The 27,554-nt window shown below is 39.8% G+C and overlaps 1 long non-coding RNA gene across 2 annotated transcripts in view; it reads left to right on the forward strand.

Moving 5' to 3' along the window:
* Positions 1-26,907, forward strand: part of LOC137478274 (uncharacterized) — a 77,739-nt gene extending 50,832 nt beyond the window's left edge. For both annotated transcript variants that reach the window (XR_011001483.1, XR_011001484.1), the window contains exon 3: positions 26,283-26,907. This is a non-coding gene — a long non-coding RNA (uncharacterized lncRNA). The remainder of the gene's footprint in view (positions 1-26,282) is intronic.
* Positions 26,908-27,554: the final 647 nt, after the last annotated feature.

Here is a 27,554-nt window from a genome sequence, read left to right on the forward strand (position 1 = left end):
ATGAGTGAAAAACAGTTGTCTTGGGAAAGGAGTGCTAATGATTCCCTCAAACCATCACATGGATAGCTCTTTTCCACCCATCTTCTTCAAAGCCACCAAAATATGTGATTTTTAGGGCTTTTGAAAGCCAAATTGTCCTCCTGAGTAGGCTCTTTGAGAATGACTTGGCAACCATCAGTTTCTAGAGCTGACTGAATCCAACACTTCAAGGGATTCTGGGATTCCTGCTGGGGTGATGGAGGACAGACTGGGTCTCTGCAGACTCTTGCTTGAAGATGTCAAGCTTGAGGATGAGTGCTAACATTTTGCTTGCTGATGTTAAATCCCATGTTCACAAGAGGATGGGGTTACACTCCAGAAAGCACAACCCTTTGCCTCAGATTTGTTTGCAAGCTTGCAGCCTGGCAAAACAAATTTACTTGGTGAGGAATCCACAGGCATTTCTCCTAGCACATAGCATGATTTATTTTTAAAAGCACTTCTCTCTCCCTAATGTCCGAAACTCTTAACAGATATGGGCAGCTCATCTTCAGTTAGATGAAAATCATTGTCTGAGGCCATTTTTGTCCTCCTTTCTTTTTTCCTTTTTTTTTTTTTTTTTTTTTTTTTTTTCCTTCTTTCTTCCTTTCAGTGAATTACTAGCTGGCAGCCTGCCTCTGCTCCCCTGTGCTCTGGGTTGAAGTTCAAGAGTGTCCTAGAGCTGTTTTGCAGAATTGCTGAATTAATGACATCCAATATGACCTGTTAGTTTGAGAGTGAGAGAGGGAAATTTCCAAGATGATGTATACCAAGCAAGCTCAGTTCTTATGTAAGTGCCCCATTATTATCTAAATTAAATGGTTATAACATCCTGGCTTTAAAAAAAGTACCCCATTACTGTAAGTTAAAGATTATTCCTTCTTTATATCTCTATTACTGGGAAATGCTCAAGAAGTTCCCTATTGCTGACCTCATAGGCTCATAAAGTGCAACTTTTCATGACTCAAGGGAAAAGGTGCAAGGAATGAGCCAAAGGAAAAAATTATTCTCTTCCATTTTAACGTATTCTTTTCCTCTCTGTGATGTGATGGCTTTGTACATTTTCAGTATGATATAGGTTATGCACTGGAGAAGGGGTGCCAGGTGTTAATCCTAGTGTCATTCAGAAAAGACTTACCTTTTAAATTTTAGGGACAAAATCAGTAAAAAGAGAGAGAGAGAGGGATAACTGATAGTTTTATTTTATTGTCATATATTTATATGACATTCAGTGCAATGGCAGTGAATTATTAGGAAGTCAAGATTTCAATAGCAATCAAGGTCCCAGCTTTAGAAGAAATATAAATCTGTCTTGGGGATGCTGATCTGGAGTATTTGCATAGACATTAGTGAAGTATGATGGTCTTGCTGGGTGGCAAGTTAGTCCACCTCTATTGATAGAAGAGAATTGCAACACCTACAACATGTATCTGCTTTTTTAAACAAATTCATGTGTGAATCACCTCATATCAGCATCAAATAAAGGATTTGTAAAGTTGCTGTCTTTGGGTTTTGAAAGATGGGGGTCAGGGAGGTGTTGTTCTCAAATGTTAGGACTTTTTTCAATAATATTTTAAAATTTTATTTTATTTAATTGAGGCACTTACCATCATCTAAATTCTGTCCCAACAAGATTCTCCATCTTATCCCATCTGTGAGTGAGAAATGCCTTTCTCCTCTGAAGTATGGGTATCACTTCTCTGTACTTTGAGATTGACCACAGAGTGTCTTTGCAACATGAAAAATTAATCCTAAAAGGTGTGTTGTCACAGTGTGTTATAAATAGTCTGCATGTATTTAATGAAAACCTTTGTGAAGACTTTTTCTCTGACACTTCCTGTGAGACTTTTTTTTTTTTGGAAAGAAAACTGCAACTTAGTTGATTGTTTTATCCTAAACAAGTGGTGATTTTATCCTGAATCTGTAGAGATTCTGAGATCGACCGGTTCCATTTTTCCATTTGAGAGAATGTTAATCTGCTTTTATCAGGTGTGCATAGAACACAAGAAACATAGAACATTCTCTGGGTTTAGGCAGGCAGATGGCACTTTTACTCAATTCAGCAGAGAGGGACTAGACTTTGCAGCTTGGAAGGGAAGTTCTGTGAATTGCTGGCTTTTTCTGTATGGTCAAGTGACACAAACTCCATTGCTCAAAGGCAGCCCCTGCTGCTCAGAAATACCTGCCCTGCATTTTCATGTCCTGTGGAAGGATGAGCTGGTGGTAAATCAGAGGAGTGGAGGAGGTCCTAGAGTGCAGCATATTAGAATAAGGCCAATTTAATGTCATTGTGACTTTTATTTCTTTTTAAAAATTGTGTTTGTGTGCATATGTGCATGAGTAAATGATAACAAGAGATAGTAAATTAATGAAGGTTTAGTAGGTCATAGTTTTCCACCAGGCCTTGCAGATACTCAGTCTTCTACCATGACTTTCATTAACAAGTCTTTGTTATTTTAAGTGACAAAGCTTTGATTAGTACAGAGCAACTTCACATTATCTGCTCAGTGTGAAAATAACATGGCTAAAGAGCAGCCACATGATTGAACACATTATCTCAGAACAGATGCAAATTTGATTCTTTCCTTGTGTAATATATGTGTTCTGTATTCCTTTGCTTCAGTTATTTCAAAAAGATATTGAAGTAGTTCTAGTGGTCTGTCTTTTCATCTGCCTATCTACATTTTCTGACTCTCATCACAGTAATATTGATAATAGGATCTGACTTAAAACTCCCTGATTTAAAAGACCTCTTTCTCTTGGCTCAGAGGCTTCCTGAGCAGCTCCTTCAGCCAGCTGCAGGGACTGAAAAGGCCCAATTCCTGTTTTTGGAACTGCAAAGCCAGAGCCCGGGAGCTAGATCCACCCAGAGTCCCACCAAAGCTCAGTGTCAATCAGGCTGTCAAATTCCAGCTCAAGAAAAATTGTTAAAAAACATGAAGCTCTACATCTCTCAGGCGAGCTCAATGCTTGTGTGACAATGTTGAGCTGCTTTCCTATCCTTAGTGGATAAAAAAGGATTAAAAAAATATTTTATGAAATAAAATTGAAAAAAAACTTCATCAGAAATGTCACATTTTATATCCAAACAAGCTTCACTGACCTGTCTCTATCCTCCCATCTCCTTTTTAATCACACAGAATAAAATGTTATGATGAAAATTAAATTCAGCAGAATGCATTTTTGATAGAACAATCAAATTATTTAATGTCAAAACTGCTGAAGCAGGATGCCTTGAGATTGTTGGACTTTCCTCCCCAACACACACTCAAACACACACACATACTTATCCAAATACAGTTCCAGAAAAATCTAGCTGATTTTGCAACAGGAGATAATTCCTTTAAGGAAAGTTGTTTGGATTTTGGATATTTATTTTCCTCTTCTAAGTAGCTCTACTCAGACTGTGCAGGAAAAAAAAAAAATCCTAACTTCCCCTTGAGTAATCGAGCTTGTTCCATGTGATCAAGCTCAACATTTATGTAAAGCTAACATTTATCATCAGTTTTAAACTCTTCATGGATCTGTGTGTGCCATTTCCTTAGAGAAACAAAGCAAAGGGAGCTCATGAGAAGTAGGAGCCAAAGGCATTAACATCAGTTGCATGAAAAGCCTGCCCTCAGAGGGGCATCTCCTTGCCACTCAGTCCAGTGACATTCCTGTTTGGCCTCTGGGGCACGAGGGCTCCAAAGTGAGCAGTAACACTTGAACTCCTCCACCTTCTGTCCACCACTGCAGCTAAGGTTCACTCCCTACAAATTTTCCTTGAAAGCCTCCCATGTGTATGCCCTCCTCAGCTCCAGCGGGAGAGACTTATTTCCACCCAGCAGGAGCAATGAGCAGCATTTCCCACCACCATACACACAGATCTAGCTGGGGTCTGTAGCATCTTTTCTGATGCATCCAGGAACGATTTTGTGCCACAGCTTTCTTGCCAGATCCATGGGCTGGGAGTAACAACAATAAAACCGTGACTAATAGGTGTTCCATTTTACAGCTTTTTGGTCTCAGTTGCGTAATTGGGGTGACTATCTTTTTCATCTTCTTGAAAATAAATCTGTAGCTTGACCTGGACTTAAACATTTTTATGTCTGAGGCACTGTGCATTTAATGTACACTGCTAAGTGCTCATTGTGGGGGAGTGGCAGTGTGAGTCACAGGAAGGTTATGGTGCCATCTATGTGCCTGCTCCTTTTGCTCTCTCTTTGTGTCTTGCAATTATTTATAAAGCTTGGGGAGCAATTAAGCTACTCCATTAAAGTAAATAACATAGATTGTGTTTGTGTATCTTATTTAAATCTTTGAAATGTAAAATAGAGAGACAGCTTAATGGCTGCAATGTACTTTGAACACAAAGCTCAACTAATAAGACACCCCCTAATCACTGATTTTAATAAGAATTAAACCTAGCTATTAATAAACTAAAATAGACTTTAACCTGACTTGATCTGGTAGAAATCTCATTTTGCTGGTAATCCAATATACACAGGTAATTTTTTTCTTATTTTCTTTGATTTATTTTGAGGGCAGGCAAATGAATTTTCCTTTCTTCTGATCAGAGCAGTCACATTAAAAAAAGCAACTTCCTAAAGTCCAGAATTTTGAATCTACTTCCAAAAGAATTGATTTTTTCCAAACCAATGCATTCAGTGTGGCTGTGAAATCGAAAGATCATTTTATTCTCACAGATCTAATTTGGGCTGCTGGTTGCTGTTACGAAGGTATCTTATCACTAATCTTTTCTAAACTGCAGCTGATATGGTAAGCAGCTGTTACAAATGTCAAGAGCCTCCACACAAACATACAGAATAAGGGGTCCTGAAAGAATTCTTAGAAGAAAGCTCTGACTTTGCCTCATTCATTTTCATTTCACCTTAGAGCAGTTTCTATGTACATACTTCTCTGAAAATCAAGGGAGTCACAAGCACTTTTTTGATTAAGGATGGATTTATATACATGAAGTTGCTTTCCAATAGCATAATATTTTTGGGGTTCAAAAATTCCATTATCATTTCTGTTCATACAAAGGCCTTTTCATCTGCAAAGAAAAGTACATCTCTGTCTCTCCTAGTAATTCAATAAATATGATGTAATTCACATATGCCTGAAATTTGAAACATATTAAAAGATACCATAAGCCCCCAGATATTATGGGTTAACACTTTTGAAATCTACAAAGGGTCAGAATATAAAAAAACCTACCAGGATTACTAAATTCTTTGCCAACTTTGATTTCTCCTGCCTGCATCAATTAATCCTTAGGACAGGCAGAGTCTTGGCCTTTTAAAGACCTTGGCTGCTCTTTAAGAATAATAAAGGTCAGAAATTAGGAGATTAGCCAATCTTCATTAGCACTGTGCTGAGTCATGCAGATCTCTTACATTAACAACCAGGACTGCTTTTCCATCCGGGTCTATCTGTGGGTCAGCTCCACTCTCTCTTCCATAGCCAGCCTGATGTTAAAGCTTAAACGAAAATCTGTTATAGAGCAAAGCTCAATAAATATCCTTTTTGCATTTGTGGATCTCAGTTTATGTCCAAGTGGAAGGAGAATACGTTTAGCCATTTCTAATATATTACATGTTGGTTTTAAGTGCCTTTGTGATTACTCACATTGCAAATAAAATCTAGGCATTGTTCCAGGCTGGTATAAATCCTGAAGTATGTCCTGTTGAGCTAAGGCTTCTGTCTCAGATTCATCCCTGCCACGTCTCTTCAGAGAGAAAACTCATCTGATAATCCTTCTGCAAGTCTGGTGGGAGCAGGGCTGGGACAGGTCCCTTTGGGGACAGGGATCATGCACCACTGCAGCAGCCACTAGTCTGAGTGTCCTTTCTGCAGAGACGAAAAAAACACGTAATGAGAATATAAGGGAAACTCAGCTTTGCATCTGAGAGGTGCTGTATCACTAGAGAGCTGGAGTCAGTGGTCCCAGAGCACTGGGCAATAGTGGTGGCCAAGAGTTTTCTGTGCCTAAACCCAGAAGGGCTCAACAGGCTGGTTGTGCTGGGGAAGGGGTAAAGCAGAGAGAGCATACAGACAGACATTAAAAAACCCCACCACTGCTTCAGACACTGTCTTTAGAGGAAACTAAAAAAGTTGGAGGCTATGTTTTCCCCCTTCATGTTAAAATTCTCTGCATCCTTTCACACAGCAGCATTTTCTCCACTTGGCTGCATTGCTTCTCCTCTCCTTGGGTGTTGCTGTATTTAAAAGTTAATGGGATATTGGGTTGGAAAGGGAGGAGAGCGGAGAAGAAGGGAAAAAAAATCCAGGGACAGATTTTGAAACCAAATCCTATTCTCAGACTAATTTTTCTCTTTGTTTGCTCAGCTGCTTTTCACAGCCACCTTACTGGCACAGACAAATCTGAACAGCTTGCAGAACAAAATGACAGGAAGATGGAAGGATAATGTGTGTTTAAATATCATTGACCAGCCTCTTTCTTGGCATTCTCAGCATGGGGAAAGCTTGTTATATACTGCTTCCTTTAATCATTTGAGACAGGGCTTTTCCTCCTGCCTATCTATCAAGAGGAGAGAGGATCTTCCTCCAGTTGTGAGAAGCAGTGACGGACAGGTGAATTATTAAAATTGTTTGCCACTGACTTTCCCTGTTATTCTTATTTGTTAAATTCCCAGATGATGTGACCCGTGATATTTTTAGTCTGCTGAAAGCTTGACCCACTCAATCACGTGCAAACTGCATGTGATCACCAAATGGATTTGAATTTGAGAGGTTTTTAAAAAGCACAGTGAAAGGGAACAATTTTGGTACCTGGAGCCCAGAGAAGCAGAGCAGAGAGGAGCTGGTGGAAGGCTGATAATACACAGCCTCCAGTTAATGAACTTGCTGCCAAGAAATTCATCACCTACTGTCTCCCTGGGACAGTGATATGTGTCAAAACAAAAATCATACACCTTTGGTGAAAGCAAACCTTTGTTACAGCTAGCATCTGAAATGATTAAAATTTAAGCAGATCACAGATGGAGATAAAGAGAAAAATGGCTATTCCCCTTAATTGGACATTGTTTTTTCTTGCTTCCTGATGAGGGAGGTTGTTTATTTCCTCAGGCAGATTTTGCTCTGTGTGTTTCTTAAGAGTGTGTGTGTGTGTATAAACCCTACATATAAATCTGGAATGGATTCCTGTAAGTCAGGAATCACTGGTTGAAGGTTGCACAAAGATGTATCATTTCTCCCCTTTCAGACCAACCTTCTTATTTAGTCTTGGAGCCAGTTGAAATTATAAAGTGCTTCTTTCCGTGTCACATTTCTGGAGTAAGAGACATTGTAACCTCGAGTTTATTGAAAAGAAATTGAGGCATGGGGAAATGGTTCTCAATTTCATTTTTTAAAATAAATGAGGCTACCCATTTTGAGTGCAGCCTGCCTACCTGGAATTTGCATCTGAGGCCCTGGACTGATCGTGGAGGCTTTTTATTCAGGAGGAAAGCATTCCAAGAGATGGACTTAAAAAACTCCTCATCCTCCATCTATTGCAAGGCAATCCCCAGATCCTCTGGGCAGGAAATAGGGTAAATGTGCAAAAAATCCAAGTGGCTATTTCAGAAATTAGAGTCACCACAATTTCCTACTTAAATGGTCACCAGAATGACTGTATTTTATTTTTTAAATTGAAAGAGTGAGCAATTGTGTGTAAGTGCATGAGTCTGTGAAGGCGGAGGCATTCTTTCATAATCCTTTTTTCATCAAATATTCCCTCAAAAAAATCAGTTTGAGGTAGATTACCAGCCTCAAATGTCAACCTGAAACGTTAAAGCAGCTGAACAGAGATGGTCTTAACCCTGTCTACACTAAAGCAAACATTTTAGGTAAAAGTATCAGCCTGTTTCAACAGCTATCTGTGCTTAGATAAAGCACTTAGGAAGGCTAATGTTAAACGTATGCTTATGTAACTTGCTGAATGGGGGACCAGATGCTGTAAAAGGCATGTGGTACAGGGATGTAAAGTGGGTAATAACAATAATGAACATTTACTCAGCCTTCTTCACTCTCAAAAGGATGTAGGAGCTGTAAGTACAGAGCATCAGTGACGGCAGGAGATATGAAAATGCAGGGTAGGTTTGCCTGGTTAAATCCTGTCTCCAGTTACAACCTCAGTAAACGCAATCAAGCTGGATTTACTAACTAGGCAGGAAGAATGATTCAGCCCAGGGCATTTTATGTAGGTAAAGGGTTGTTTCAAAAATAAGACCTCCTCTCTCTTATTATTAGTGATTTCCATTTTCCTATTAACTTACTGAAGAAAATATTGCATTATTGTGATCGTGTTCTGAGCTCCAAAATAGATCAATCAAATCAAGCCAGCCAAAGATGGTATTCCTGACCCTGGAGAGTGATTTACACAAATCCACAGAGGAAAAAATCTGGAAATAAAGGAGGAAATAAAAAGAAAACAACAGATATTTTTAAGGATACAGATACATAAATGTGCTTCCTTCTGGACAAGTGACTGTATGCACCTAACCTTAGAATCAGCCTGTAATTAACTGCTTTAAAAAAACGAATGAAGCAAAACAAAACCAACATCAATCCCACTGATGTGTGACAAACAGGCAAAGGAATGAGTGTTTGGCAGGATGCCAAGCAGCATCAGAGAAGCTTTAGGAAAATGAGATTGAAATTAAAGGAGAGGTTTGTATTAGAAAAGTACCTCATTCACAGGTCCAATTTCACAACCATCCTAAAGAGGAGCCTGGGAATGGTTTCAGGGAACCAAGCCCTGGGAGGTTCATAAACAGCTTCCCAGTCGGGCTGGATGATGTGACTCACTCTCCTCATGGAAATTAAATGAGACAGCTGACAACAGCTGCTGCTGGCCATGGCTTCAGCTAGGGTACTAGGGCAGACCACTCTAGTTTTTGTGAAAGCAAGAGCATGTGAAAGCCTGAAACAGAAGGACCAATACATATAGCTCCTGTTAGAAGGAAAGGCTCTTCCTTGAGCCAATATCAAACTTGCCCACTCCCTGATGGTTAAATGTTTAAATTTTAAGTTCCTTGTATGACATTCTGGAGCAGTTTTTGCCCCTCTCTCCCCTTTGACTTGAATCTCATTTCCTAATCCACCTTCCAAGATAGATGTTTGAATCTCATTTCATAATCAACTTTCCAAGATAGATGCTCAAAGTTCAGCAGTACCAAAATGGGGCAATACTTGAGTTTGATGCATTAAAGTCTTAGTTTCACAGAACAACAAAAAAGAGTGAAAACATTGCTGACCGCCCTTTTGTTTGCCCAGCATCTTTAAGGGCAATGAGGCTTTGGGAAGTGTTCCTGCATTCCTGGCTGAAGGACACTATAGAAGACAAAGGACTGCAAAGCTCCATGCTGTGCTGGGAAACTAGTGAAAAAAATATACACTGATTGTTATTAAATACATAGAGATAGTTTCTGGCTCAAAAAGGCTGCAGCCTTCAAGTTGTTTGGAGACTGGAGGTTATTTTGGGAAAGTACTCTGTATACTTGCTCTTTCGTGCTTCTCTAGGTTTCTGGCCAGGGTCAGAGTCTCGAGAGCAGTCTGCATGGAACCTTTCACCCTTCTAGCCTTAGGGTCTTTCCCAAAATACTGCACTGAATTTATCAGACAAAATCTGGTTTGTTTTCTAAATAATAAGCTGTATCTGTTCTAACCATTAGCATGAGGAAATGTTCCGCTCCAAAGTAAAAGTTCTTTTAGTGGAGATAGCAGGTTCAGCAAAAGCTTGAGCTAAACTTACCTATCTGGACGTGCCCTGGGAAAGAGAGAGGGTGACGAGAAAGGAAAAATCTTCTGCAGACCTTTAGGTCCCCAACATGGTTTTCAGAAGCTGTGAAATTCACAGGAGCTCAGCAATGCCAGGGAGCCAGTATCCCCAGAAGGGGCCACTGATGCAGACACCTCCATGGCTTAGATGGAACCACCACCAGCTGCGTCCGACACACTGACAACACACTTGTGCCTGGCAAGCAGAGAACCTTTCTGCTATGATTTGATCTTCTGTCAGCATGGAAGAAAATTTTCCAGACGAGATAAATTAATTAATCAGGTTAACCCCGAGACATCTAATGACAAGCATTATTGTACTTAACCACCAGTAAATCTGGCAAATACTAAATAGAACTTGAGTTCTGTTTCATTAATAACTGTTTTTAAAAAGAAAACAAAAACCAAAAATTAAGAAGTGTTAATTATGTCAGGTTAACAACATTTAATTAAAATGGAGGGAAGAACTAGCTGTAATTTGCTACCACCACAGAGGGGAACCAGACAGGAAACTACTGTACAAACCTGTGACGGGCTGCAGCTTTTAATTAAAATTGCAGTTCTTTAAGATAGCCCTTTGTCAGATGGATTCTGGCTAATTGCTGTCACTCCTGCAATATTGCCAACAGGATTCTTCAGTGGCTTCATGCCTTTAATAGAAATCTGAGTGTTAAGGGACATCTTCATGTCAGGTTACATGCTGGATCTGTCATGTGAGGTCCCCATCCCCCTCTGAGTGTGATGCTGCATGTGAATAATGGTACTGTAGCTGTCTATCTCTTGGGAATGTACAAGCTCTAGAGGGGATGAAAGAGATGATGCTAGACAAGCAAGTTCCATGTCCTTTCATTTAAGGACTAATATTTCAGTTATGAAGGCAAAAGACAGTTTGCACTTTATCGTGAAACTGCTGCTCATAGATCTGTTGGAAAGACTTTGGCAGTGATGGGTTGACCCATTAATTCACTGTCAGTTCTTGGTCATTTCTCTTAATTTATCCACATCCCTGTATCATCTGCTGGGAAATAACAATCCATACAGCCTTGTAATGGTGTTTGAGATCTGCACATAAAACTATTGTGGTAAAAGCAGCACAACTACAATGTCCTACTGGCATATATGCACACAAAATGTGAGGGAATCAGGTAAATTCACTACAGTTCATGAACAATTTACAGTGTCCGAAAAAGTCAGAGATGTCAAAGGTGGTGTTCAGAAATATATTCACAAAGCAGTAATAAAGCACAAGGCAAGAAAGAGATGATATCTGCTTAGTACTGAGAAACAGAGAAATGACACTCATTAAATTCACTGTCTGCACATGTGCATGTACCTACTTGTGTTAATACATTGGTTTTGCTTCCCAAACTACAAACATACACAAGCACACACAAACATATTTGGAAAAAGTTAATTTGGGATTCAGAAAATGCATCCTCGATTTGTTAATATGACTGTCCTAATTCAAAACACATCAGGCAAAATCTGAATTTTGGCTCATGGTATCTTCCATTAGAGGTGGCAGGAGTCCATGCTGAGTTGTCACTAGTAGTTTGGTAGGTTTTGATGTAAGTATCTTAGAAGTTTTAACTTCAATGGCCCTAAAACCTAGTTCTCTGTCACCTGTCTCTGTGTTCTCATACTTTTACCTCCTTGGTGTCCCATTATCCACGCAGAAAATGAGGTGGGATTTTACAGAGTTTCATATTTTTCAAACTGTGACGGAACAAAGGAATTTTCTTGTTGCCAGATGATGCATGAGAAGTATATTCAGTTGTTACTCTACCACACTTAATTACTTTATTTCTCTGTGAATCAGGACACATCTGTGAAACCATGCTATTAGAGTTACCCTCTGTTTTTTCTTTTGTCATTCTAGGAAATAAAGTCTTATTATATACAAGAGAGACACTTACTGTTGGGGCCTTAATTTCAGTTCACTGCTGCAAAGAAAAAAGTGTTTCCTACGGTTAACTAACACTTTTTGTTTAACAAACAAAGCAGCAACAGCAAGTATAATGAATATTACCTCTCAATTAAATTATGAGAGCACAAGGTGTGAAAAACCCTTCAGCTGCAGAAAATTATTTTCAGGTATATTGTTTCACACATGTTAAAAGCTTTTTTTGTTTGGTTATTTTTAGAGCAAATTTCTTTGAGGTAAAACTAGGCCTTTGTTGTTTATCATAAAGAAGCCAAAAAGCAAAAGTAGAGCTACATCTATTCTAAATTTAATTTGCTTGTCCCTTTCTAACCAAATATTTTATATATATTTATTTAGATAATACATTTTCTAAGGAGCTAAAAATTCACACACTGCTCTGGGATAACTTCATTAGACTCAGCTTTGAAATCCCTTGGTGAGATTCTGCTCCCACACACATGGCTGTAAACATGCTGTAAATCCACTGAAGTGCCTGTTCATTTAACTCAATCTCAGAAAGCTGGAACTGGCCACCAGATTATTTATTTATGGATATCACAACCCCATCGTCACTTAAAAGTAGATGTTTGTATTTCATGTTCTTGATTTTCTTGATTTTTAATAATTCATAGGATGACATCAAATATTGATATTCCATCTATTAAAAATGCCATAAATAAATAAGCTACGTACACAGGCCTGACCAGAAACAGCATGGTCAAGATATTCCAGTTCTGTGCACTAGAAACTGTCTTCTGTTTGATGATGTATTCAGCTGAGCCTGGAAGGTTGTGGGTAGATTGCAGAGCTCTACCTTCTTGACTGCTGTACCATAAACATAAGATGACATTTCTCTTGTTTCTTGGTTAAAATAACCCAAGCAATCTCTGAAAAGGAATATGAATACCTATACCTGGGTTTCATTGCACAAAAAAAAAAAAAAAACAAACCAAAAAAAAAAAAAAAAAAGGTACTAGTGACCTTTTCTTACTGCCTTGGGTCTAAATACTGTGTTTTGACTCACATCTTAAGGAAAAAGGAAATCAAAGAGCCATTAGATCACTGAGGATACTTGGAGGTCCAATTCTGATCTGTTATTACTTTTTGAAATTACAAACAGAAAGAAAAAACCAAAAAACTTAGTTAAAAGCAACTTTTTTGCATGCAGACTTTTTACACAAATGATCCTCTTTTAAGAGGAAAGTTTATTCCAGTTTTCAGTTTGAAAGTCACCTTGTAAAAAAAGCAAGGACTAATTATACACTCAGCACAAACATTTAGACTAATAAGTGCTTTATTCCTTGAAGGGGTGTTAAGGAAATGGATCCACTCATAGTCCTGGTGGTTTATTATTTAATTGTTTTATCTCCTGCAAGCTGCCATAATCCAAAGGACCTGCCAGCCTCTACATGATCTTCTCCCTAAAACATGTTTTTAAGCAGAGCTGGTCTCACACTTGTTAGAAGAGCTGCAAGATAAGGGACATGCTGTTGTGTCAAGCATGTAGTCCCTGGGCTAGGAAACCTCTGCCACTGCAGCAGTTGTCACCTAAATGACTGTGAGACAGCTTTCACTGTGCCAGCCTCCAAGAGACAGGGATTTGAGGTGAGAAAAGCCCATCTCTTTGGGTTCCCAGCTAACTCAGACATGGATCCTATCACAGCCCACCACTGAGACGACCTGGGAGCCTAAACTGTTTGCTCTTCTGCTGCTTTGGTTTCGGTAAAACACAGGCTGCTGGGGGAAACTGAGACTGCTGTGTCTCATTTGACCAAAAAAGGTCAAAGGAGTCTCTGCTATTGCAGTGATTCTTTTGACTTTTAGGGTTTTGCTCATGCAGTGGAGTCATGTGCCTTCAGTGGTGTGCCCAGGCTGATTGTGACAGTGCCTGTGGGAGGAAGGCACACGGGGACACGGGATGGGCACAGCTGAGGAGAGAGCAGGCTGGGAGCCCCATTTCCTAAAGGAGGATCAGGCAGTCACTCAGTGCTTGTGGCTATGATTGTTTTGATCTCTCTCTTGACCCTTCCTCTTTTATTAATGGAGCTGCTGGGCACTTACAAACATGCTTGACAAGTCTCAAAAAATCAATTTCTTATAAGCTTAATGCAAATAGGCAGCTGGTCAAAGCAGGGAGCCCAAAACGTGTCTTTCCATCCCTGTCCCCAAGGTGATCACAAACTGGGTCACCCCTGGAAAGGCACATCTGCTAATACAGACACATGAAAAAGCAGTGCCACAGGCTTTGAGGTGCCCTCAGTTTCCCTCTCAATGGGCTGGCTCAACTCAAAGAGTTGTGAGAGACTGCGGACACTGGGATTTTCTCTTCGGCATGTTCTCTGCCTTCATGAGATAAGTTAATAAATCCATGAAAATCTAGGCAGCTGGCTATGTGGACCTTCTTTGTGCCCTTTGATCTATGCACCCATGGCTCTGTAGTGATGCTTACAGCTGCTGACAGCTGATTTGCTGGGGTCTCTGTTCTTTGGTGTGCTTGGTCTTGGCATGAAAATTTCACAGCAGTTAATGAGATCCATTGGCCACAGCAATCCATCCCTGTGCATTGAGTGCTAATTAGTGTCAGGCTGTCACAATAGCAAGATGAGATTCAAAATAAAACCATCAAGTGCACTCTGATTCTGATTTATTACTTATTTTTCTGTTACTGTGACAGAACAATAATTTAAAAAAAAAGTCATTCTGGCCTCTTCTTTGGCTTCATGTGCAGTGGTGATGATTTCCCTGTAATTAATGAGGTGCATTATCTAACTCCCTCACCTTGCAGTAGGAAGAAAAGTCCCTTTTTCACTCTCTCATTGTTTCCAAAGAGAAAGTCTCTGAAAGCCTTGGGAACACACAATCATTCAGAGTGAATGGCCTAAAAGGCAGGCTCCATTCATGGTTCTGCACACTCCAGGGTCCTTTTGTTCCTCAATGTAATTAGATTTACTGTGGACTGCCTACCCACAGCAGTAAACACTGCATCGAAGTTTCAGGTCGATGCAAAGCAGGTTGTTAGAGAGGTCCTTGGGACCTCATCCTTTTCCATCTGAGCCCCTTTCCACAACTCTGTCCCTCCAACATTGAATTAACTGCTGCAGTTTTCCAAGGTGGCACAAACTTTGCCATATTAAAGTTAACTTCTAAATAAACTATGCAGCTGGAAAATCCTAGAGAATGGGTATTTATCACAGTTCTACCTAGAAAAAGCTTGGTGACAGCAGTCTTGCTCTCTCAGATTTGAGATGCTGAGGCTGGGATCAGTCTCACATGGTCTATGCATTACAGTGCCAGACAGTTTTTCTCCCAGAATATTCATCCTTCTCCAGCAGTAAATTTTTGCAAATGGCTTGATTCATATTTATTGTATTTTGTAGACTCTGTCTAGAGTGTAGCAACTGTGATTAGAATAAGTATACTACTATTAATAATGAAGCAGCAAAATAAGGGTTGGCATAAAACTCATATATGTCCATTTGTCTAAGTGTGACTTGAATTATCCAGTAGCAGTGGGAGAAATACTTTCTTTAGTGCTACCTCTTTCTTTTTTCTTTTTTTTTTTTTTTTTCTCTTTTCATAGCAATATTTATGAGGTGCTAAAGTTTTACAAATGCTGTAGGAGGGAAACCAAGAACAATCTAGTTAGGGAGAAAATGGTGAATTAACTTTTAATATCATTCTCTAGTCTCTCAGGTTCTTTCCAGTAGTTTTATGCTTAAGACCAATTAAAGACTGATTCTTATACAGATCTGTCCATTTTACACCACTGGCTTTTGTACTCATACAGGAGGACAAGTCAGCCGGGTACTTTCTCACACAACAGCTTAAAATGATCCTGAGCAACAGTGTTTCAGCTGTTACACATTTAAAATAAGGCAATAATAAATGCTCTATAGGATACTCTCTTTCAAAGCAGATCTATTAGCCTGTTCAGACCTATTTCAACAGAATTTTTGACTTCCCTGTGGCATTCAAAAATCAAAACTAATGCTACTATTTTTAATTTGTTTTTCACTTGTAATGATTTAATTTGATGTGGAGCCTTTTCACATGGGTATAACTGGACATTTTGTTGTAGAGTTTGCCTTTTTCTGTTATCTGCATTGGGTCATTGGCTATGATTTAGACCAGTGACAGAGAGACCATGACAGCTTCCCCAACTGTTGCTTTTTTGCAGTTTGCTGGTCTCTTCTTGCTTTGCAAATAGGTCAGTTCTCAGTCATGCACCATCAAGCTGTCAGCAGTAGCAAAGGGCTCTGTTGAGCTTCTCAACTATGGAGACAGCTGAGAAAATTTCTCTGAAATGAATGAGAACAGCTGAGTGGAAGACCCTCAGACTCATCAAACTGTTTCCACTTGGCTCCCATTCCTCCCTTTGGTCTCTCCCAGCTCCTTTATGATCTCTTTGTGGATTGTTTTTTTCACTTGGATGGACTGTTTGGATTTTTTTTTTTTTTTAATTACTGATTATTTTGGGGCTGCTGTTTGCTTGTTTGTTTGCTATTTATTTTTTCCCTACAGAGGGTAGATTCTGTCCATCTCGCGTAACAAGTCCATAGCTGGAAGTGCCAGTGTGTCCACAAGCTTTTCTTTAATATGTTGTTTTTCTTCTGCTTGCTGCTCTGGTAGCAACCAAAGCAGAGAAAGGTTTGGGAATCTGGTAGCTCTGTTGCTCACCATCTTCAGTCTCTGCTTTAAGAGAGTTTTATATATTTAAGGACCTAAATGCCTTGTTCTGTTCCATGAGTTTTCCTTGGTGTAGACAAAGTTCTTCAGGAAAGTTTCCTGAAACTTATTGTGTCCTTCAGCAATTGACTTGTGATGTGATGTCTTTTATTTTCTTTTATAAAATATTTTGCACATAAATAAATAGAAGAAATGGGTATAAAGCAGGACAGTGAAGAAATAGTAGAGTAATTGTATTAATTGGAGTAGTTGTAGAAGAGTCAGTTTGGAAGTTGAATGTAATCAGTGAGATCAGACAGTTTTTATATAACCTGGTGTAAAAAAACTTTCAACAGGGTTATAATTTTTAATTTTTTTAAAGTTTGTTTCCTATTAACCTTAGAAAACTGACACAAAAAAAAGGTCATTCAGGATCCTGTAGCATGGTCAGGTCATGAAATAGGAGCTTTTGACTACCTTTCTATTATTTGATCTACAGATTAATGTACCTTCAACTGCATTTTGGTTTTGTGCAGCCTCTCATGATCCTGATTCTGAAGATCTCACTGGATAGCTAGCTGTTAATTTGGGTGATTTTGCTCCCCCAGTGTTGCTGTGAATCAGAATTTTTTAGGTTGGAAAAGATTTCCAAGATCATCAAGCCCAACCACCGACCCAGCAGTGCTAAGTTTACCTACACATCATGTCCCTGAGTTGCACATCTGCATGACCTCCAAGGACTTCTGGGTGTGGTGACCCAACCTTGTGCCTAGGCAGCCTCTCCCAACACCTGACAATCCTTTCAGTGAAGAAATCATGATGACAAAATGGGAAGTGAATGACTAAAATCCCATGCTTTTCTTTTTGTCTGACTTGAAATATATTTTAAATGAAGGCCTGGTCACCCTGCAGGCTGCAAGTGCTAGTTATTTTGTAAAATATTTCATATTCAGAGCTTCAGGGTATAACACAGGTGTAGAATAAGCAATCTTATAGAAGACATCTGTGCAAAAGCATGGCTTTGCTGAAATGGTACTAATTTTTTCATAAGTAGGTCATAGGAAAGAGCAATCCAATATGAGAGTCTTTGTTTAAATGTCTAAAAACCAATCTAACTAAAAGAATGAGACCATACAAGAAAAATCTCACATGACAGAATAAACAGCTTTTGAAAGAAGGCAGTTAGTTTTCTAATATGTGCTTTACTTTTTATCAGTTATAGCCCCCAAAATTGTATCCCTTTGAGTTAATTTAGTTTTTTAAGAACATAACTTGCTTTGTTAATTTGGCATGGACTTAGTCTGTTTACATAAAACACCCAAGCAAAAGAGATTGGCAGAGTTTCCCTTGTAAAGACAGAGCTCTTTTCAGTTAATTATATGCAAATCAGCTTTGTTAACAAACACCTAAATAACTCTGCCTTGTCTTCATTAGCCTGGGAGATACAGAACATTTCTCAAGGAACTAGACAAGGAATATTAATCAAAGCAGCTTGTAAGTTTTAATGAGCTTATTAATTGTTGACCTCTGTATTTCCAAGAAGTGGTATTAAAACTGAAAGATAACTGAGATATTTTTGTGCAGAAATATTATGCAGATATGTGTGGGAAAAGCATTCATGGCCAAATTTGGGTCACGCAAAATAAAACCTTAATCTAGCTGTTAGCATATTGATAACTCATGTTTTTTTAAAAAAATATATGCCAGCTGATGAGAGTTTAGGGATAAACATTCTTCTTGCACTAAAAGAGCACTCAGTGTTGCAGAGGAAGGTGAGAAAAAGTGGAATAAAGTTCAGTTTTGCTGTTTCCCAGAACAGGTTTTTTAACTTTCCAAACCAGTAGTGATGAGTTCTGGATTTGCTTCCTGAATGGACCTCCTGAATGTCAGGTGATTCTAGCTCCTACTTTAGGGTTTGAACAATTTATAATGTAAAAATGCAAAATGCAAACACAAAATGAACATGGAGGCAAGGCTGGGAAAGGTCCCTGTCCTCCATGGGCAGCTGACCTGGTCACAGCCTGCACTTCAGCCCCATTAACGATAATTGGAAGGTGAAACCCAGCCTGAGGAGACTGGTGGTGGTGTTCATCCATGCCTGCCCTGAGGGCAGCCTTCAAGTCTGACCCTCAGCAGAGATCAGCCCTCACTGCCATCCCTGCTAAACAGAGCAATGTTGTGTTTCACATGGCTAATCGAGAAATGTGATGAAACCTGAAACCCAGCTCTGGCAATAGCCTTTCATGCTGTGTGCAGGAACAGACTTTGGTGCAATTAATCCTCTAATTAATTTCTAATAGCTGTCTAGCCATGTGTCAATAAGCAAGGAGGATACATGACAATAAAAACATCTGTCAGAGTCAGTAACGTGCAGTGTTGCTTCCGAGAGAGACAGACAAGAAGGGAGGGAAATCAAGTAGAACAAGAAATAAAACAAGGTAAACCATGGACTGGGATTAAGTGGAGTCTAAGCAGGAAAGACAGATTCTGAGTTGCCAGCTGATCTTTCCTAATTTGATTTGGTCATTTCCACTTCTGAAGGATAAATGAATTACCTGGGTGGGAAGATGAATAGCTGATGATTGCTTCTGGTACCTGAGTCGCTCTTGTCTCCAGCTCTGACCCTTCCATGGCAACAACAGACGATGGTGAGCATTTAATTTGTGCCACTGCTGTCCACATGAAGCCATTGCAAAACCCTGTAGATTTACACATCCAAGAGACAATGCCTGTGTGGTGAGGGACAAAGCTGGCAAACAAAAGTACTGGAAACGAGACTGTACCTCATTTGACGCAGCAGAAACAAACTTAAGAGAAACTTGAGAAACCTGAGAAAATATTCTATCATCCTATAATCTGTACCAGAACATTTTCACCAAAATTTTTCAGAGGTTGGGAAGAAATTAAGATTATGCAGTTCTTATGACTACTTTTCATTTTTGATGAGAGATAGCTGAGATCTACTAGGTTCATTACAGATTAAAAAAAGCCAAAAAGCAAACCACTGAAGAGAGTTTTTTCTGAGGTATTTCTAATTCCTGGAACATTAGAGACACAGGAAACATCAAATGGCCATCTGTCCAGAGATCACATGGTTTAGGGAGAACAGAGCTGCAACACAGCCCAATTCTTTAATTAGTCTTTGTCTTCCATATTATAGTTCTCTCAGGTTTTAGATATCTCCTTGAATTTTTGAGCTAAATAGTCATAAAAACTGCAACCCATCCCAGTTTCAAATCTGAAAATGCTTGTGGCAATAATTCGGAGTGACATAAAGCAGAGCATTTGCATGTGGTGGTGGCAGCTTTGGGAGGAGTTTTTTGCTTTCTATTGTTTTGCTTTGCTTTACTTTGTTTTGGGTTTTTCCCCTGTGAAAAAACATTCTGCTCCAAGCCAGTCACAGACTCTCTGGAAACTGCAGAAGGGTAATTCAGTCTCCTCTTTTCCATTTTAAATCTCTTCCATCAGTTCTTTCTTCCTACCATCATTGCCGACACTGATTTATTTCAATTAAGATTCTTGTGTTTGAGTACCCTAATTAGGCCCTGTAGCTACTAATTCTCACCCCCTTGGATTATAGATAGAACTAAAATCCATATGGCCCAGTTCGGAGGCATTTGCTCACCTGCAAACTGGAAAAGGACAAGCTCCACATTGTCTAGTGAGGCATACTTGGGACCAAGAAAATGTTTCAATGCCTGTCTCACTGAATCTATGGATCTGTGTGTTTTGAATGGGTTCATGTACTTTCTTTCTGATGTTATTTTCTACAAAGCTTCCTTTGACCTTCTTTAAAGGCAGGAAATTAACCAGAAAACAGCTCTTCCCATAAGGCCCCAAAGGGCTCTAATATAGATCCATTACTCAGAAGTGGCTGAGTAAGTTTCCAAAAATGTGCTTTTAAATTGAATTGTTAAACATGCTGTTATCCAAGGAAGAAAAGAACATGAATTATACAAGTTACCTTGGGTAGTTGTTTGCTGCTCTAGGTCAGTTTGATCATTCTTCAATCCAGATCTTCAGAGAGGCTGAGATACCCATCACGTGCCAAATTTCCCTGCTTCCACTCCTTGCATTAGGGAATTGCAGTTTAATGTATCCATGCAGCTGCCTGAAGGATCCTGAGAAGGGTGGTCCCTATTCACCCATGCATTTTGCTGTGTTGATATGAACCACATCAGTCAAATCCAAACCAGAATGCACACTGTTATGCTGTGCATAAGAAACACACAAAATTTGATGGAAAAGGATAATAAGGATATATCTGCCTGTCTGCTTTTTTTTCTTCTCTGGGATATTTTTATAGCTCGATGTCCTGGCTCCACCAGTTGCTTTTTATCTTTTTTTTTTTTCTTACAAAAGCCAAGTGATAACACCTAGAATGACATATTCAAATAAAGAGCCTGGAGAGCAATGCCTTGCCTGGTGTGAAAGTCCAGGGTTTGAGATGAGACCTTTTCAAAATAGGTATGAATACAGTGCCTCACCTGCTCTGTGAGAAAAAGCCATTAGAAGGCAGCATAGGGAAATATGTACCTCAAACTCCTCAAACACACACAGAGTTTATCGTGAAATCTGATGTAAATTGCTGTCAGTCTTTGTAAACATGGAATTCAGCACTGTTGCATCCAAGTCTTGCATAAAATGCTTGCAAAAGGCTCCAGTAGCCTTCAGGGAGAAGGCTGTATACATTATAAATGGTTAATGCTTCATGGGATAGAAATTCAGTGAAGCAGGAAAATGCTTGTTCAATTACTTTTTTGTAGGTTTTTTATTTGGCATTCTTTTCCACTGCTTTTTTCCTCTTTCTGTGAGGCTCTGGGTGCCCACTCTTGCTGGGGACTAAGGAAACTGGAGTTTGCTGAACCAGAACCTGTTTCAGACCTTCAACATTTACATTCAGTGCTGCCAGCATTTGGGATGTCTTTCTCTTTAGTTGTGCAGGTAGGATGAGTCTTGCACCTTAAGATCTTTTTCCAGACCAGCGACTCTACTTAAAAAGATAAGAAGCCCTGTAATATTGATTGGGTTAAGAAAGCATCAAATAACCTTTCACTTCTATCTGATCAGCTTTCTGTATCAAAATATGAACATGAAAATAAGAGCATTAAACTCTGAGCCTTTCCCTCCATGCTCAGGAAAGCTTCTATACACTAAAGAACATTCTGTATCACAGAAAGCAGCTGTGTTTGAGGCCTGGGATTAAACATCATTTGGGAATATTTGAATCCAGGGCAGATATTTTTTGCTTCTCTCAGTGTATAGAGATCTGATTTTCTGATTCAGCTGAGGAGAAAGACTCCAGTTTTTCTTTAAACACAGTTATGTTTAAAGAAAAGCAGTAGAGAAAGCTTCTCTGATTTACATGTTACAGTGTAGTTTTTAAAGGTATGTGATAAACTGAAATTAATTGGAAAATTTAATCAGGCAAGACTAAAGTGCATATACTGCTTATATGCCAGCTTCATCCGGAAGCCTCAAGTCTTTTATTAAGTGAGTAAATTCAAAGTATAAATATGACACATATAGATAAAATATCTCACATTTTAAATTGAGAAGCTGTCCATCCCAGTGAGTCAACAGGCATAGAGTAGCCTGGGCTTTAATTGAACTGGAGTCCTTTTGGTGTGAGAGCAGTTCTGTGCTTGGCAGGGAAGAGCAAAGCATGTCCTTAGCCAAGTGGGGAAGAAGGAAGGGATTGAGATTTTTTTTCTATGGAAATGGTCAAGTCTGCAAGGACACATGGGTTTAAAATATATTTGAATAGCCATGGGTGAAAAACCAAGAGGCCTTCTTTTATTGGGAAAGATGGAAATCAGTTCCCTGGGAGGGCTAGAAATCACCATCATTACAAATATCAAACTGCTTGTGTTGATAATTATAAAAAACACATTACATAGAGTTGATTCTTACTTCCTGAAGATGGTTGGGTGAGGTAATAATCCTGAGGTCTTTTTCAACTCTATTTTCGATATTTTTCAAAATTATGATACAGAAAATGACTAATTTTCTCACAGCTAAATGTGAGTCCACATTCACAGGCAAACAGACATGAAGAGTGTGAACACAATGCCTGCAGTGCTAATTTTTAGACGTTTAGAATGGAAGAAAAAGTAAAGCATCCTTCAAGATAATGATCAAGTTAGCCTGTCTCATCCAAAAAGCAGCTTAGTGTCCTACACTAAAAAACTATTGATGGGAGGAAGTACTCATAAAGGAACAGAAACCCTGGGGCTATTCAAAGGAACTAAAAAATCTTGGACACTCCTACTTTCACCCTGTCTATATTGAAAATTAACCCAGTGAAGAAAAGGGTAGAAAAAACTTTATCTGTCACATCTGCGTGCATTTCTTTTCGAGTGAATGCCCAGAGCTGCAATTGTGGCTGGCCTCTGGATCTGGGGTGGTGTATCAGAGGACACAGCACATCTGTATGCTCCTGGTCTCTTCCTTAGCTTTTCTCCATGAAATCTGGTGTAGCAGTGAAGCCACCCATCTCATCACCCCCCATCACATCACCCCCATCATATCACCCCCATCACATCACACCCCATCACATCACCCCCTACCTCATCACCACCCATCTCGTCACCCCCATCTCATCACCTCCAATTGCCCCATCACATCACCCCCATCTCATCACCCCCATCATATCACCCCCATCTCATCACCCCCCCTCTCATCACCCCCATCATATCACCACCCATCTCATCACCCCCATCATATCACCCTCATCTCATTGCCCCATCACCCCCACCACATCACCCCCATCATATCACCACCCATCACCCCCCATCACCCCCCACCTCATCACCACCATCACATCACCCCCCACCTCATCACCCCCATCACATCACCACCCATCTCATCACCCCCATCATATCACCACCCATCATATCACCCACCACCTCATCACCCCCATCTCATCACCCCCATCTCATGCCTCCCATCTCATCACCCCCATCATATCACCCCCCATCTCATCACCCCCATCTCATCACCCCCATATCATCACCCCCATCTCATCACACCCCAGCACTTCATCCCCACTGCATCATCCCCACCTCAGCACCACCCACCCCTCTGCTCGCCTGCTTGTGCACGGTGCAGCCCCTGCTGCCGTAGCTGCGTCTGCAGAGACCCCTCGTGGAGATGCAGCAGATACCAGGAGAGGGAAGTGCCTTTTTTGTTCCTTTATTTCAAGTGTTTATGTTTCCTTCATGATCTTGGTGACATGGAAAAGGCCTTTCTCCCCAGGGAGAGAGCAGTCCCCCAGGAATTATGCAATGGGACCCTCTAGGTGAGGCATTGCTGAATTTTCTAGATGCATAATAAAAAAACACCCTTGCTGAAATGTATTATGAAGGGAATTTAGATTCTGCTTTCTCTCACAAATAATATTTTTGTTGATCTGGGGGGCTTTTGGGGTGGATTTTTGGTTGGTTTTTTTTTTTTTTCCTCTGGTGACAATGAAGCCCCAGGGGGAGCATGACAAGGCACATGGCTCTGCATTCTATAATACAGGCATGATTTCCAGCATTTCCTATCACTGCACCTTCCTCAGTATGGTAGCTTTAATCTTGCTGGTTTGGAAGTAGGACACAAAGAGCAGAGTTCTGCAATTCATGGAAGGTTTGATGCCTTATTTGATCTTTTACCTGTTTGCAATCAGAAGGAGCTGCAGGAAGCTCAGCACTGACTCCACAGAGTAATAGCATCCAAACCAGGACTTTAGGATCTCTTTCCAAACTCTTGCCCAAAGTATCTGAAATTCTCCCTCTTCTTCTCCCTCAATAATATCCTTTCCTGCTGAATTTTCTCTGCAGTGTAAGGTACGAGCAGATTCTAATACTGTCTTCTTTTTTCTGTTTAATCACTCTTGAAAGGAATATTTATCTGAATCTAAGGGAGAGGCAGGAAAGCCATCTCTTTCCCACCTGAAACATGGGGTCTGAGCCTGATATCAACCCACAAGTTGTCAGCTTAATGATGCCTTTTGCCAGCTATGGACTGGTGCTCTGTGTGTGCTTTTTGTTCACTATCAGTTTTTTCTATGCCCTCTTTGCACAAATGTGTAGAATCCTGATTTTTATGAAATCTGTCTTTGCTGTAGTTGTCGAATCCACTGGCTCCCCCCCCCAAAAAAAAAAAAACAACAACAAAAAAAAAAAAAAAAAAAAAAAAAAAAAAACCCAAAAAAAAAACCAGTTCAGTGCATCAGTTCCAAGCCTGATGTATGCAGGGCCAAGGTCAAGGTTCACATGTGGGAACTCCAGAGCATACCAGTACCCTTTTGACAGCCTTTGGTATAGCATCAGCTCCTTCCCAGCTAAAGAAACTAGGCACAGCATGTTTGTGCCCCTGCTTACCTTCCTGCTTGGACCAATTTTGATCAGATGATGAGAGAAAAATGATAATATCTTAAATACATTGATTTTTTTTTACCTGTGAAATAGTACAAGCAGCCTCAAAGGATACAGAAAATTCCTCTCAAGATGTGAATACACCAACAGTCCAACTGCAACAGTTCTATCAAATCATAGGAACTCATCTGTAAAACTTTTGGTGTTTTATTTGCTCTCTGTTTATTTGCATGAGGAAAATAGACTTTACCATAACTATAGACCCTTAATGATGAAAGTCCAAATAAACTCTCATTTTGAACTCTGCAAACATCATAATATTTGCTCCTCTGTTTTGGCACTTGAAATGTGTGCATACAGAGTTTCCAGAGGAAATTTCAGAAAGCTGATGCAGACGGATACCTGTATAGATATTCAGATCTTCATGGAATGGGAGTAACTGTCACCATCACTCAGTGACATCATAAAGCCTGTCAGAATGCTGTGAGAGAAAGCAGAAATAGCTCTTTTAAATTTTTTTTCTCCTTAATCTTATTCTGAATACCCTGTCTGGTTGCAGTGCAGTTAAATACAATGGGAGTTGTGAAAGATGAGCAAATCTGAATTTTGGCCTTTACGCTTCTGAAAATAACAATGAAATAAAAAGTTAGTGGGAATGAGTGTGACATCCACAAATCAAAATAGAAATAAAAATACCTCCTCTGAAAGACTGCTAGGCTGAAATTAATATCAGATTCCCACCGGGGGTCCTCAGTAAAAGGTAACATGAAAATCTGTGCTTCTGTCTCTTGTCTAGAGTTGCAATAGTTGCATATTTTCATTTCCTTCTTTTCTCTTCTACCTCTTGACTTGGAGCTCAAGAAGAATGTTCTGCATGGAATTTATTGGCAATTATAAGAGGTGAAAGTTTTTAATTAGCTATTAAAATGCATACTAATATCAGAGCTTTAGAGAATGTGCTCATGTGATGTGTTAATCCAATTTTAATGTGGAAAATTAAGGGGGGGGGGCTTTATTTTAAAAGAAAGGGTCTATGGCGCATTGCCTAATGAGTTGGCTGGATCTGCTTGGTCATCATGTCATTTCACCTTTCATGTTCCCAGACCCTTTTCAGAGCCCTTTTAGGGTTTAATCTAAGTGAGAGAAGCTGCAGGTGCATCGCCCTCATCATGCCAAGATCTTTATTCCCATACTCCAGCCCTGTATATTGCAGGCCAGGTTACATGAGCTTCTGACCTGGGGTTTGTTCTCACCCAGGCGCCACTAAGTTGTGTGTGATGAGGGAGAAGGGAAAAGATCAACCCAGATTTTGTCAGAGGTGTCAGTAACAGCCAGAGAAAGATGAAGATTGATGCAAACATTATTCCTTGCTTGAATGCTTCAGCCCACAGTGTGTATCTCTTCCCTCTGAGCTTTCTCTAGGATTGTGATAGTGATTTTAGTAACAGCAGAGGATATTTTGCAGTTTCTTGACATCACCTAGCTCCACCACCAAGATTGGTTACTTCAGCTATTTTTCTTTTTACTTTGTTTCTGGGCTTTAGAAATGATCTCTATTGAACAAACAAGAAACTTTTGTTGTCTTCACACTCCAGTGAAGCTGAGACTCCCATATAGACCAGTGAGAGCCATAGGCCACACTCCAGTGAAGTCTGTCCTTAGGTGAACCTACCCTGGTCGATGCTACAAGCAGTTCTTTCCATGTGAAAGTAGCTCTTTGGAAGAAAGAACATTCCTTCAAGAACTGGATCCAGCAAGTCATGAACAAATAATATAACTGTGATTGTTGCCTGATGTTATCCAATGATTGGGTGGATTTACAGCATAGGCTTTGTTTGATTAGGTTGGTAATGATATTTAAAATTCCTTTACCCATCAGTGTTGCAAGAAAAACACTAAAATATTTTGGCAGCATGAAAAACAAAGGAAAATGTGCAGACCTTACAACAGAATGAATCTAAATCCTACAGAATTAATGTTTTGATTATTAGATTTCCTTCATTTTAACTTGCGTCCCACTCCCCCTCCCAGCGATGCATCCACTGTCAATTGTCAATATTTACATTGTTTCAGCTGAAGTGATACAGTTGTGCAAAACCATTATGGCCTTGTCAGTAGACCTACAATTTGCACTCTCATTCCCATGCAGGAAAACCTCAGGGATTTAACTTTCAGGTTCTGTCAATTGAAGTCTACAGGGGTCAAAGGGTAATCTCCAATTTGTGTCTCCCGTGCCTGCATTAAGGGCCTGGGCATTGTAGAGAGTATAGTGGGGAGTAAATAAATACAGCACCTGGTGGAAACTGCATGGGAGTATTCTCAGAGTCCCTTGTTCTGTTGTTCTTTGTGTTGTTTCTTGTAACTGGGAGATACTAATCATGTCCAGAAAGCTTTCTATTTCCTTCAGAACCATAAGTGGTATGGTAATAAACTATATATTTAGATTGGCCTTGTGTGAAGAATAATGTCAAGTGAGAAAATTGTTTTCTTCCTCAGCATAAAGGCTAAGTTACCCTAAGTGCCTCTAAATCTTTGCTATAGGAAAGATGCAGGCCATAAAAGTTTAGGTTCTGCAGCTCTAATTGCTCTTGCTGTGTTCTCACCCCTTCTCACATGTTTGAGTCACAGAGTTTGTTCCTGGTAATGGCAGAACTGAAGGAAAATCCAGTGATTCAGAGGTCATTTCTCTTCTTACAAGCTGATTTCTCAGCTAAGCTATTAGCCTGCAGAACTGGAGGCCTCTGCAGGAAATGGTGTTTATGTGACAGAAGGATGTTACTGCACTCCTGTCTACCTCCAACTATGATAATGTCCCT

The sequence above is a fragment of the Anomalospiza imberbis genome, chromosome 8, assembly GCF_031753505.1.
Source record: "Anomalospiza imberbis isolate Cuckoo-Finch-1a 21T00152 chromosome 8, ASM3175350v1, whole genome shotgun sequence".
Lineage (NCBI taxonomy): Eukaryota > Metazoa > Chordata > Aves > Passeriformes > Viduidae > Anomalospiza > Anomalospiza imberbis.